This window comes from Leptonychotes weddellii, chromosome 4 (genome assembly GCF_054177405.1).
Source record: "Leptonychotes weddellii isolate Sample4059 chromosome 4, ASM5417740v2, whole genome shotgun sequence".
In the NCBI taxonomy this organism is placed as follows: Eukaryota; Metazoa; Chordata; class Mammalia; order Carnivora; family Phocidae; genus Leptonychotes; species Leptonychotes weddellii.
This window is the reverse complement of record NC_138372.1, coordinates 15,353,341-15,367,567: the sequence shown is the minus strand read 5'-3', so window position 1 is coordinate 15,367,567 and position 14,227 is coordinate 15,353,341. Positions and strand designations below refer to the sequence as shown.

General features: G+C 58.0%; 1 long non-coding RNA gene across 2 annotated transcripts; it reads right to left on the bottom strand.

The window, feature by feature from the left end:
* Window positions 1-612: 612 nt before the first annotated feature.
* On the bottom strand, window positions 613-7,033 carry LOC145721082 (uncharacterized). 2 transcript variants are annotated; one of them, XR_014144548.1, is made up of 5 exons: window positions 6,948-7,033; window positions 5,582-5,687; window positions 4,516-4,679; window positions 1,103-1,224; window positions 613-790 (listed from the first exon to the last, which is right to left on the bottom strand). It is a non-coding gene; the product is annotated as an uncharacterized LOC145721082 (long non-coding RNA). The 2 variants fall into 2 exon arrangements; XR_014144549.1 differs by having other exon boundaries at window positions 4,516-4,635.
* Window positions 7,034-14,227: the final 7,194 nt, after the last annotated feature.

Here is a 14,227-nt window from a genome sequence, read left to right as displayed (position 1 = left end):
GTTTGTGGTTCACCCCCACTCTAAGCCCTGCCCTGGATGTCTTGTTGCCCCAGGCTGTCTCACCCAGACTCCTGCAGAGAAGCCCACCCCACAGTCCCTTCTCACCCTCCACTGTCAGGGGACTGGAGGGGGGCACATTCCTCACCTTTGCATATAGAAACTTTGCCTTCTCCCCAGGCTGGAGGATGGAGCCCTGGGAGGTCTTAGGAAGAGCCAGATTCCTGGCATGAGGCCCATGTTGCCTCTTCACTTAGGGCCTCAGTGTTCCCATCTGTAATGTGCCCACTGCACCTGTTTTCCCGAGTTGTAACCGGCACGGAGGGAACGTGGTGCTGGCACTCCGCTGGAGATCTGACCACCACCCCCCCAGGAACATGCTCGCAGGCTAGAGGGGAGGCAGCCCCCCAAACACGACGGAGGAAGTAGCTCACGTCACATAGGAAAGATTCACCCGGAACGTGGGCAGTGTGTTTACACTTCGTACTTTGCCTGTAGAGCTGGGGCAGGAAAGCCTAAGACAAACCTGTCAGGTAGAAATAGAGTGAGCGCCACATTTATAATTCACATTTTTTCTAGTAGCCATATTATAAAAGTAACAAGAAATAGGCCGCATCGAACATCGTAATGTATTTGTTGAGTGAATGTTGCCTGGTATGCAATGTTAATTTACTAATCAGTTCACTAATTCAACAACTCTGTTGTCGAGCCCATCCTGGCTCACTGTGCCAGGTGCTGGGATGAAGATGGTGGGGCCACACGGACGTGGTCCTCATTCTCCCGGATCTTCAGCCTACTGGGGAAGCAGATAATTAACTAGGCAATTACAAAATCCCTTTCCACATAAGGGAATATTTCAGAAACTGTAGGAAAACTTAAAATAAAGTTTACAATTTAAAATATTTTTTAAAAAAAGTCCTCTTTAAGCAAAAAATACTGAATGTAATTTAGCCCTTGCTCGGTGGCTCAGAATCATCCCTGTGAACAAAGAATCCTTGAATATTGATGTGGGAAAGGACTTCGAGATGAGTTCGTCCCAGCCACCGGTGGTGGGCCAGTGTGGGCCAGAGGCGCCTGCAGGCCAGCTGATGGCGGGCTGACCCACCTTGATGTGACCCCGGGCTTCTCTGCTTCCCTGGTGTGACCGCGTCTTCCCCGGCTCCCCGCTGCTGGGCTCCTGCCTCTGCGTGTCCCGACGGCCTCCTGAGCTGCTGCTTCTAAGGTGGCCTGAAAAAACACGAATGCTATTAGAATTGTACGTAGAGTAAGACTCAGTGGGCTCTAAGCGAGGGGCTCCTCTGTTAGTGGAGACCGAGTTTAATGTCAGTGAGGTGGTGGCTCAGAGGTCGCTTCAGGTATCTCTCACTGTTCTCAGGAGATTTGTTCTCAGGTTGGAGGGTAAATGAGGTGTTGTTATAAATACCTAAGAGGCTTATTAATGGCCGGGCATGCACAGACTAATTGCTTCCTCCTGTTTATATATAATCAATCACTTCCACAGTTTGGCGCCACAGGAAGCAGCAGAACAGGGGGGAAGGAGGACCACACTGGGATGGGTCTCTGAGATCTGGGCTGCTTATTCCTCGTGCACAAGTCTCTCCTGTCCCGAGAAACCAAACCACGCCATCCCTTTGTCCCTCACTCCCCTGGCCTATGCTGTCTCCCTCTCTCCTCCCCGTTCCCAGGAAACTTCTTGGAACTGTGTATTCCACAGACTCCACGGCTTTCTCTCTCAGTCCCGCCTCAACTCCCATCACCTCCACCGCCCCTCAAACACCACCTGCCCCAGACCCACGCACCCGCTTCTCTGCCCCGTGCCTGGCCTCGGTTGGCATTACCATCTACCCAGCTGCACAAGTCAGGAAACTGAACTTTGTACCTCCTTCTCCATCAGCCAAGTATCCAGGACATCCCAAATCCTTTGATTTTACCACCAAAACATACCTTGAATCCATCTCCTCCTCACCATGGCTACCAGCCTGGTCTGAGCCGCCCTCACCTCTCACCGGGGTGACTGGCTCCGTGCACCCTCCCTGGGTCCCTTCAGCCACACCCCACACTGTAGCCAGAAGGCCATTCAGTGCCAAAGATCATGATCAGCCACTGCCCCACACCTTCTCCTCCCCTGAGTAGAGCCTTTCCAGAGCCTTCTACTCTTCTCTCTGGATAAAGACCCAAATCCTTAGCACACCTGCAAGGCCCAGTGCAGGTGGTCTGGACATTCTCCAGGCACCTGCTCTTCCCCTTCTGTACTTTCTTGAATGTACTGTGCCCCCTCTTGCACACAGACTTTGTCCTCAGGTCCCTCTTCTGGAACATTCTCCTACCTCTATAACCCCTGTTCATCCTCAGGGAGCCCTGCCTGAGCCCTGGGCCAGGTCAGCACTCTCGCAGAATCTTGCCCATCTCCAGCAGCACCCTTGGCTCAGTTCGGAATCCTACCTGCACGTATCTGATTCCTTGATTCGAGACACCATCTTGTGAGAGCAGGGACTTCCTCTGCTCCTCCTGGGCACCAGACCTTCAACATTTGGCACACTCCGTAAGGGCTTTTTTGCCCCGTCCCTCGCTCCCTTTTGAGCCCTGCCCAGGCCTGGAACTAGAGCTAGATTCCCTTTGCTACTAACTGCCTATGTAACTTTAGACCACTCTCGGTACCTCTCTGGGGCGCTGCTCAGCCTGGGGGAAGGTCTCTAAGGGCTCCGAATATCTAGGATGACATGGCCCAGTATTCACTATACCTGTTAATCTTAACCACAGCCTTTTGAAGTAAGTTCTATTATTATCTATACTTTATAAAAGAATAATCGGGGATGGGGGGAGGTGACATATTTGTCCAAGATGCCACAGCTACTAAGTGGCGGGCTTGGGATTTGAATTCACATCTGTGTTTCCAGAGCCCACGCATTTAGTCGTGAGGCATTGGAAGCAGGGAGAGTGGTGGGTGCTCAGAAGAGGGGAAAGTTCAGAACTTGGGGTTGGTCTCAGGGAGGGAGAAAGCAGATGCCATGTTGGCTACTGATTTGTGGGTTACCCGGTGCGTGTGCTGACCCTTCCCTAAGCCCCTCAGACTTCTGGGGGAAGGTAAAGGAGCTCGTGGCCCCAAGGAGAGGCTACGGCTGGGCAACCACAGGGGATGGGGCAGGGAGGTTCTGCTAAGTCTGGGGTCTGCAGGGCCCCGTACCCTTTGGGAAGGCTGGATTATGGGGCCAGGCCTGGGGCCAGGGCCAAACGGGGCCTGACCTTTCAGCTTGACCATGGGGTGGAGCAGGGACCCTCCCTATGGAGTATCAGGATGGGGCTCCTGGCAGCAGGTGGGGGAAAGTCTCTAAATGTGTTGGGAGGCAGCAAAGAGCTTGGGCACTGGAGTCAGACCTGGTTGGGATCCCAGGCCTGACACTCGCTGTGCGCTCTGTGGTTTCGGGAAATCACTTTCCCTCTCTGAGCCTCAGCCCCCGATCTGTCAAATGGGGACACCACCACTGCCTTCATATTATGAAGATTGAAAGGGTTCCTGGTACACAGTAGGCCCTCCTGCATCTCAGCCTCGCCCTCACTCCCCCCACCCCCACCCCCCGCCCAACCCCAAGACCTCCCTCAGGGAGCAGGAGGGATCAGCCATGGCTCATGATCAGAAAGAGGAGTATTAATATCCCTGATATTAAAAAATAACCTTATCATCATTCTGCCTTGTCGGGAGGAGATGAGCCCACATCAGCATTCTGACAGATGGGAACAGCTCTCTGTGTTTGCGGGTATTTGCGGGAGAGAGAGACAGAGAAGGAGAGAGGGAGGGAAGGAGGAAAGGAGGGAAGGAGAGAGAGGGAGGGGGAGCTCAAGCACACAGTGTGAGCGAGCGCGAGTGAGCCTGGGTGACAGTGCCTTGTGGGTGGGGAGGCCGGGGCTGTGTGGGTGTGAGTGTATGGGCGGGTGGGTGGCGGGGGCACCTCTCCAGAGCAGAGGAATAGTTTTAGGAGGGTGACTTGGTAATACCCATTATTGAAAGTATTGAAATGCTAACCAGCTCCAAAGATCTCTGTCTGATTTTCATTAAAGCTGTGAGGCAGAGGGTGTGCTGGGAGGGGCGGCAGCTGCCGGGGAAGGTCTGACGACAGGAGCCAAAGCCAGGGTCATGACCACCTTCCCAGCCAGCACCGCTATTATTGTCACTAGTCACCGCGGCCCAGAGGGAACCCTGGCCCTGCGTTAGGCCATCCTGGTCACTGAGCCGCCAGGTCGCTGAGCTGAACCCAGGGCTGCCACCCACTGCTCCGTGTGGGCCGATCGTCCTCCCCCCGCCTCCTGGGCCCCCATGCTCCTCTGTCGTAGGAGCGAAGAACCCCTGTCCCACCTCTGTCCCATTCCTTCCATCCATGGTTTTGTTTTGTTTTGTTTTTTAAAGATTTTATTTATTTATCTGACCGAGAGAGAGACCGCGAGAGCAGGAACACAAGCAGGGGGAGCGGGAGAGGGAGAAGCAGGCTTCCCGCCGAGCAGGGAGCCCGACGTGGGACTGACCTGAGCCGAAGGCAGACGCTTAGCGACTGAGCCACCCAGGCGCCCTTCATCCATGGTTTCTGAGGCCGGGCGATGTCGGGGCAGGGGCCGGTGGTGCTCTCCGGGAACTGCTAGTCTGACCTGGAATAGGCCATTTCCAGAGGGTGGGTGGGAACTCCGAGAAGCTAAGGAAGGGTCAAAAGGAAGGAATGCTAAACAGCATGGTGATGGTGTACATGTGGGGAGGAGGAGGGGAGTCCTTACAGGCCCAAAGAGGGCAGCTGACTTCCCCAAGGTCACACAACCAGCAGCAAATGTGGGACCAGAACCCAATTGCCCAGCTCCTCGTCCAGTGCTTCACACGAGACCATCTCACCGTGGAGCAGCCAGAACGTGGAGAAAGGGCAGGGCTGTAGGTTTGCTCACACGTCAGCCTTGGGGCAAGGCAGGGTGGGGGAGTCTCTGTCCTGCTCCCCAGCAGGGCAGGAGGAAATAGTCAGCTGGAAGGGGTCCTCATTTGTGGGGTACCCATGGTAGGCTGGATGCTTTGCAGTTCCCCTCTCTTCCAGTAACCTCACTCCAAGGTTTCAGGTATCATGCCTCTTACACTAGGCTCCTGGAAGGCTCAGAGGGGGAGAGCAAGCCTCCAAGGTCACCCAGCCAAGGAAGCAGGCAAACTGAGAAGTGAACCCAGGGCTATTGGATCCTCAGATCTGGGTTTGTCCCTCTTGGCCAGACAACCCCCTGGGGGCAGGTTTCTTGGGAAGGAGACAGAGTGTAACTTGGAAGCTGGAGACCCTCAGTGGCTTGGGGTCACCTAGAAGGAGCTCCCAAGGGTCTAGTTTGATTTGGAATTGTTCCCAAAGCAGATTTACTCCCTGGGATGCAAGTGGAAGGGGGGCTGAGAGCACGGGGCTGCTGGGGGCCCAAGCTGTTTGAATTCTAGCCAGGCTGTTCCCACTCCTGGCCCAAGGTCATTTGTTCGGGGAAGAAAGCAGCTTCTCAGCCCTGCGTGCCCCGCCCTCCCTGCTCTGAGCTGGGAGCTGGGGGAGGCTGAAGGACAATGTTCCCGGTGAAAGCAGATTACCCCGCCAGTGTGAGGGGCCGGCTGGGCGGGATGGCACTGTGGTGACAGGTCCATCAGGCGCCTCTCCGAGGGGATGTTTCCTGGGGCTCCTGGTGACAGGCCCGGGCTGTGGAGGGAGTGCTGATGAGGTGGAGACAGCCTGGCCCCATGGCTTGGAGACAGTGATCCAGCTCTGGCCTCTGGGCAGGGCCTCAGACTCTCTGATGCCTCCTCCTTGAAGCCCTGGGAATCACCCAGTCACCGGCCTGGTCCCGGCTCTGGACCGTCCACTGCATCTGTCCCCTCTTCAACTCCATCGCCTCCCCCTCTCCTGGCCTCGGCCTCCCTGCCTCCAGGTGCCCCACCTCCAACCCGGCTCCCACACACATCCAGGGGAATCTTTCTGAACGGCCACACGCCCCTGCTTACCGTGTGCAGCGAGCCCACTGCCCCAGGAGAAGGCTCAGCTCCTCGGCCTGCAAAGCCAAGCCCTTCATGGTATGGCTTCTGCTTCTCTCTGGGGCTACATCTCACACCCTTCTCTCTCTGCTCCAGACCCTTGCACGTGGCACCCTGCCGCGCCCTGCCACCTCCCCATGGGGCCTAACCTCTACTCCTCCCACAAGTCTCAGCTCGGACTCACCTCCTCCTTGAGGCCTTCCTTGAACAGAAGCCCTGCAGTCTGGGTTAGGGCCCCCCAGGTCCCCGGCACTTACCCCTTCGTCATCCTCCCCGTCCTGATGTGTGGCTGCGGTAGGCTCTCACGGGTGCGGGGCATGTGCTGAGCACCCACATTCTTTTTTTGTTTGTTTGTTTGTTTGTTTGTTTTATTCTTATGTTAATCCCCATACATTACATCATTAGTTTTAGATGTAGTGTTCCATGATTCATTGTTTGGAGCACCCACATTCTTCATTCCCTCCTGGCTCTGACCAGAGCATGGTAAATGCCCATGTGGCCATCTCACCCAGCAAACTGGGGTGCCTTATGTTTACCCACTTTATAAAGGGGGTAGTGATTGCTCAAAGGCACCAGCAGGTAAGTGGCTGAAGTGAGCCAAGAATTCCAGGATCCCGACTGTCCACACTTGATGCCACATCCCACCTCTGGTATTTCAGCCTCTAAGAGTTTTCCCCGGTTCTGGCTGAAGGTCAGCCCTGTTCAGCCAGACTTTGGCAGGGACCAGCACACACCCCCACCCCCCCATCCCCCGCCGCCGGCAGCTCTGGGCCTCTGAGCAGCTTCCCATGGAGGGTGGGGATTGGGGGGGTGGGCAGGGGCAGGGAGGAGCCGAGGCTCCCAGGACAGCTGGGAATCCACAGCGTCTCCACTCTGGCTCTCCTGGCCCCATTTCTGCAGCCCCTCAGCAGATCCTGGAGTTCCTGACCTCGCTCAGGCGTGACCTCTGGGCTTCCGTCCGGATCTTGCCTTCCAATCTTGCCTCCCTCATGCAATCCTATCCCCACATTTCAGACTAGCCTCTTAGCCCCACCTCCCTGTGCTGGCTGGAGGGGGAGGATAAGCGTTTCCGACCCTGGAGCCTGCCAGAAGCCCTGCCCCCAGGCCCTCGGTCTGGCCTTGAGCTTGTTCTGTCAGCCTGTGCCCCCCACCAGAGCTTTGAACCCCAACATGGCGCTTAGTACTCTGGCCCTACCTCCTCTCCCCAGCGCTGCTGAGGGGCTGGATGGGGGGGTTGCTGGGGATGATGGAGTCGTCTCAGAAGGAAGAAGCTAAAGATGTAAACGAGCTCGTGAAATCCCCTATGACAGCCGTGACCACTGTGGCTCCAGCCATTAAGCACGGAGCTTTAGCGGCCCCCGAAATACACCTGGGGCACTTGTCAGCAGCTCTGGCTCATCACACGTGCGGGCTGTGCACACGCGTGCACACGCGTGCGTGCACACACAGGCTCAGGGAGCACCGCAGAGGGTGGGCTAGGGGACCCTGCGGAATGGTTCCATAGTCCCCTGGGCCTAAGGATGGGGAGATGGGGGCCGGGGTGGAGGCCCTAGCCTGCGTCCCTCATGGCCGCCTCCTCTTTCGGATGGCGCTTTGTGTTTGCACAGTGTTCGCCCATCCCCTGCATCCTGCCCGGAGGCCTTGCTGTGGGTCAGATGCTGTTTAATAGCCATGCCTCTTCCTGCCCCATGGCTTGGGCTCCGAACAAGCAGCGTGGTGCCCGGCCCGCCGCAGGCTCTGGACGGAGGCACCGAAGGGAGACAGGCAGTTGCATCAACCCTCAAGGAGGATTCCTGAGAACCTGGCGCTTTGAGGCCCACGCAGCTGAGTCGAAAGCCCTGCCTGGGGAGTCTGGGCCCTGAGTTCTGGCCTCACCACTCACGCCTGTGTGACCAAGGCCTCCCCCTGTTGGACATTAGTTCCTTATGTGAAAAGTCCCTGGCCTGCCCTGGTCATCGGTCATCTGGGCCTGTGGCTCGGGCAGCCTGGCCAGCGATGGCGGCTTGGGTGCGGGGGCCGCTCGGAGCCCACTGGGCACTCGGGGCTGCGGCGGCTCCGTGAGGGGAGCTTCCTCCGTGGGCAATCAGGTATCTTCACACAGCACTTAGCAAAGGCATGTGGAATATACTCAGGGAGGGTTGGTTAGGCCGAATGTAGCCACCAAATCCTGTAACAGTGAATTTTCAGGAAGCACTGGGCAATCTCTTCTGGGTCAATTCCCCACCAAGAGTCCTGTGTCCTGGCTCTTGCTTTCCTCTCCAGGTGAGGGTCTCACCACCCCTACTTCCAGTAGAAGACTCAGACTCTGAACTTCCAGTCCCTCCGCCCTGCCATCTGCTGTGCTCCCTCGGCTGGGACGCTCCTCTTCCCTTGCCCTGTCCCTTTGCCTGGGGAACTCAGCCTCGGCCTACTCAAACTTCTGGTCTCCAGAAAGCCCCCTCTGGTTCCCCACATCTGGGTGAGGCGTGTCTTCATGCCGCTCAGCCTTCTAAACTTCTGCCATCACAGAATGTATCACAGTGACATGTCCTTGCTGGACCCCATTTCTCCTCTCCGGGCACCTGGGGGCGTGAGGGGGCCGGGGTGGTGTCTCCTCCAAGGCTGGCCCGGCGCATGTGGGCATGGACCTGGACTTGCTGAAGGAACGAATGACCCAAGAGCAGCTCAGGGTTGCAGACGCTGGCGTATACTCCTGTGGCTCCCACTGGTTCCCACCTCAGGATGGTGGCCCCCACCTGCGGGCCTGCCACATGGGGCCAGTTCTGCCAAGACGCCTTCCGTGGGCTGCCTGTTCTGGAAAGCCCAGGGCTTCAGACAGGCTCAGCTGGGCCACTGTCCTTCTTAAGTGCCAGGGTAAAAAAGCAGGCTGCTCTCTCCCGGGGAACTGTTCCCTTCCTGGGCGGGCCCCTCTTGCCCACCCACAAGGGCCTCAGGGCCCAATCTTCTGTCTGACTCAGTTATTTTCCATCTTTCCAGGGGTCACCTGTCATAGATACGGGAAGCAAGGTGCCAAGAACATTTATTTGAACAGAAAACTCCCTGTCCTTGCCTGGTGGTAGCTTGTAATAAGACCAAACTGCAAGGGATTATCTGCGGTGGAAAAGGTCAGGCTGGAGGGACAGGTCATGGTGGGAAAGCAGGGAGGCCCTTCTGGAAGGTCCGATGACTCCAGGCAGCCAGAGGGAATGGTGATGGGCTCTCGATCAGCAGGCCGTGTCTGTCGGAAGGGCAGGCAGAGGGTTGCCCGGGGAAATTTAAGAACAGGCAGGTGGCAAGGGGCAGGCTCAGGACCGAAGTCCAGACCCTGGGGTTGGGCACATTGAAGGGTGTCAGGAGGGGAGGATGCGGGGCGGGGGGGCAGTCGGTAGGGAGGAGGCGTGAGCAAGCTACTTAATCTCTCTGGCCCCATTTCCTCATCTGTAAAATGGGGATACTAGTAGCTTCCCCACGGGCAGTCATGAGGATGAAATGGGCTTTCCTAGACACAGCTTAGAGCAACGCCTGGTGCGTAAGCAGCTGCGGGTCCGTGATGGCGGTTGCCAATCCCGCTCGGGGCTGCTGTTATGTTAGGGGAATGGCGATCACTTCCTGCGCAGCAACGGTGGGCAGGCGCCACTCATGTCATAGCTTGCTTCGCTCCCGGCACGCTCTGTGTGCAAAAACTCTCATCCCGGCTTGCAGAGGAGGCCCAGAGCCCTGGTCCCTTGCCCGGGTCACGAAGCTACTCAGCAGCAGAGAGCCAAGGACCCCAGAGCAGAGTCTGTGGAGAGTCCACACTCAGCCCTCTCCCCAGGGCCTCGGGCTCTCTGCCCAGGGCTCCTTCCTGATCCTTGGCCCCCGGTTTCCAGATTCCCAAGGTTCGGTGGTGACCCGGGGAGAGTTGGGGGGCCTGGTGAGGCTGGTGGCTGACCCCGTAGCATGCTCTGAGGCGGCCCCCCGAGGGTGACCCCTGGAGGCTGGCCATGTGGGGAGCCCACTCCCAGTCCCTGGCATGGTGGCCCTGCCCAAACCCTCTGGCCACCCTCTCATTTCCAACAGGGACTCTTTAAAGAGCGATGACCAGCCTGCTAGGGGCTTCAAAGATAGTATTTGATGAGTTTTAGCAGCTTCAGCAAAACTCTAATTTGAATTTCAGGCGCTGGTGTGTGATTTCCTCGGTGACAGCTCCGAGGGATGCTCGGCTCGGCTGTCATCCAGTGGGGCCTCTGCTGGCTGCCGCCGCCGCCTGCCTTCCCGAGGAGGAGAGACGGCAGGCTGAAAGGAGCTGGGACCCCACTGAAGCTCAGGGAGGAGAGGCACACGCCAGTGACAGGGAGAGGGCGGGCGAGGGAGGGGACCGGGGAGTAGAGACAGGAGCCGAGAGAAGCAGGAGGCTGGAGAGGAGGGAAAGGGAGTCTGGACAGGGGTGAGGTTGGGGGCTGGGAGGAGGAGAGGCACAGAGAACAACAGAGGCAGGAGGGGGGGAGATAGAACCCAGAGGGGAAAAGGCGAGAGAAGGAGGAGAGAGAGAGAGAGAGACAGACTGACGGCCAAAATCCAGACGAAGGAGTGAGCAAGAGAGACCTGACCAATAGTGGAGCCCAAGCACAGAGGCGGAGATGGAGACCCAGAAAAACAGTAGAGGTCAGGGAAAGAGGGAGGGGAGGAGGATGAGGGGTGAATGGAGGATGGGAGAGGCGTGAGGAGACCCCAAGAAAGATGCCGTGGCCAACTCGAATTTGCTAAGCGAGCTCAGTGCCAGGCCCACGGGCAGGGTCGGGGTTCCAGGGGAACCAGACAGACAGGGTTGGGGGCACCGGGAGGCAGAAGAGGAGAGTCCTGTCTCCCAGCCCCTCCCCTCCCGCAACCTCTCCCCCCTCAGCTGACACTGCTGTTCCAGGGGTGAGGGGTTAAGCCCTGTGCCTCCCACAGGGGCTGCTCAGAAGCACCTTCCATCCCAGCCTGGGCCCTGCAATGGGGACCTTTGGGGCCCAACCCCAGGGCAGTGTGCAGAATGGACCTCATTTCAACGGAGCCGGCCCCACGCATGTGCACGCACACACACGGGCACATACACATGTGGGCACACACACTTGAAACCCCCCCGACACACACACACACAGAGCACTGGGAAGGAGAGAGGAAAGGGAGACACAGAAGGAAAGAGGGATCTAGGAGCGAAGGAAAGGTCACTCCGTCTCTGAGCTGCATGCAGTTTCCTCCTCTGCAGAAACTCGGGAGAGAATTGCTCACACCCCGTGGAGTCTGGGGAGGGTGAGATGAGATCACTCATGCACAGGGTTCAGTCCCGCACTGGCTCAGGTGAATCTCAGCTGAAGGGACACCCAACCAAACATATGGACCCTGGCTTCTGAGGTCTCTTTTCCCAACGTGCGCTCTTCCTGGGGGAAGAGGAAGGCAGTGCCTATCACCCCTCCTTCTTCTCCTTCCAAGGTGAGCAGGGTGAGGAGGCGAGGAGGCAGGGAGGAGGGGAGGGGAGCCTTACGGGTAGCTCATACCTTCAAGGCCACGCAAGTCTCCAGCCTCAGAGCCCCTGTGACTGCGGTCCAGGAGGGCACTCGGCTGCGTGGGGAGGGACTAGGAGGGACAGGCAGCCCCCAGTCCCCCACAGTGCTCCTGGGTGCATGGGAGTGAAGGTGGCGGGCAGGACAAGATGTGAGTTCCCACCCAGCACCGCCCAGTCCCACTGCGCTGGCAGCCACTGGCCATCGAGCCCTTGAAATGTGGGGACCCTGAATTAAAATGACTCTGTATGAAAAAAATCTAAAATATCTCATGAGTATTTTTGTATTAATTACATGTTAAAATGAAAATAATTTGGATGCATTGGTTAAATAAAATATATGACTTTAATCTCACCTGTTCCTCTTTACTCTTTTAATGTGGCTATTGGAAAATTTAAAATTCCATGTGGCTCATATTATCTGTCTGTGGGGCTGCACTGTTCTAGAACATCTAGACCTCCAAGACTCCGAGCCTCCAGGAGGAGGAGGAGACTGAGGCCCAGAAGGAAGGGGTCTTGCTCCAGGTCACACAGCTGGGAAGGGGCATCTGGAAGATGCATACTTAGCAATGGGGAGCAGAGCTGGGGAGACAAACACTGGTCTCTGGTGTTAGCGGGCTACCAGCTCGTCAGCAGGAGCGAGAAGGCATAGGTCTCGAGGGTTCCAACAGCTGCAAGGAGGGTGAGGAGCTTGGACAGGCTCCTACCTGGGGTGGCACAGGATCCCCACCGGGGCTCCTCCCCAAGGACTGAGGCCAGAGAGCCACTGCCCCCGCGGAGGAGTGTGCTCGTTTACAAAGCCGGGGCGGGGGGGAGGCGTAGCCGAACGGTGGGCAGTTATGAAGCCTTCATAAAAGGCAGAATGGGAGCCCTGAGAACATGACCTATTCCTGGACGAAGACCCTCAGGGGACCCGGCAGAGGGCTGTGTGAAGAACAAAGCCAGCGTCCTCAGCCGAAGCTGGCTGGGTGATCCCAGGCCAGGCCGTGAGCCTCTCTGGGTGTCAGCTTCCTCGTTTGTCGCCTAGCGTCTGTAAGTGCAGGCTTTGGAACCCGACGAACCCGGCCACCGGCTCTGCCACTTATCAGTGACCCTGAGCCGGTCACTTCAGCTCTCTGGGGCCCCCACTCTTCATCTGAAAGTGTGCCTAACTCCTAGCTCAAAGGATCGCTGGGAGGATGGGCAGATGACAGCCGGGCAGCGCTCAGCCCCGCCGGCACACGGCAAGTACCCGTTGGCTCGGCGAACAGCGGCGGGGCACCTGCGCTGGGAATCCAGCAGTGAGCAAGGCAGCCCAGGTCCCCCCACCGGCAGCGCCGTAGGTGAGGAGAGAGACCAATGGGTATTATGAAAGCTTAGATCGCGATAAGCGCCATCAGAAAACCGAAGGAGGGCGGAAGGCGGACGGTGGCTCGGGACGGCTCTCGGCAGTGTGGACAGGGACCCCCACCTCCCTGTCCCCCCCACTCCAGGCGGGCTCTCCCAGCACAGCTGAGAGTCTCTGACACGGGACTTCCAGGGTTCCATCCCAGCTCCACCGGCCAGCAGCTGTGTGACTTTGGGCAAGTTCCTTTCCTTCCCCAAGACCCCACTTCTTCACCTGTGTATTGGGGATAGGAACACCGAGGCTGCACCTGCTCCTGGTGAGGGCCCCTCGGGCAGTCCACCCACTGAGGCCCCTCTGGCCAGGCCTGCGCGGGCGAGCAGGGCAGCCACGGCGACAGTCCCAGGATCGGGGAAAGGAGAAGGGGCCCCAGAGCACAGAGGACGACGGATGGCGGCACTCCGGCCTGGGTCCGGGGAGCAGGGAGCCGCTCCTCCTTCTCGCCCCAGAAGTGGGGCTGGGCACACAGTGTGCGGCAGGGGCTTCGGGCAGTTTGAGAACCGGAGAGTGAAGTATGCGGGAGTGGGGAGCGATGAGGGGGCTGGCAGAGAGGAGAGGCCGGCCACGGTCGGCTCTGCGAGGGCCCTGCCTGGCTGACTTCATCTTGGGTGCCGTGCCGGGTGGAGCCAGGGCGAGACCAAGTCAGATCCCTCTGACAGTTGAAAGGTCTGTGAAGACAGCTTTCGGGCCCCTCCGGCCTTCCCGTTTCCGGCTCCGGGTCTCCAGGGCCCCTGGCTGTCCCCCTCCCACCTCTTCAGCACGCCCTGTACTTGGAAATGAGAGACTGTGGCTCTCAGATGGACAGCCAGAGCCGTCCACGGGAAAGCTGAGCACAGAGCACCTGTCGGGGCCGGGCCTCTGCCTCCCTAAACCCACCCCTACCTGTGTCTTCTCACCCCACCCATGCCTGCTTTCAGCCAGTGGGTTCAAACTCCAGCTCCCCCCCTTACTCCCAGCGTGGTCTTCAGCAAATGACTTTGTGCCTCAGTCCCTCACCTATAAAATATATGCAAATTGGTGAAGTCCTGCGTGGACTAGTCTCTGGAACCTTCCTGATGCTAGGACCCCACCTCTACCCCCTGCCCCTGGCATGGCTCTTGTCGTTGGGTATAATGATTGCCTATTTTCCTGTCTGCCCTTCACTAGATTATGCCCTTGAGGGCAGTGTCCCTTACTTAGCTTGGTCCCCTCTGTCCCCAGCACCAGAACTGAGCCCTCTATTATTGTGTGGTCAAATGAGTGTGTGCTCTAAGCCCTGACCCTCCTTTCCTTCCCTTACCTAGTGCTTCTGATCCTTTTATTTCAGGATTGCTCCCCATGG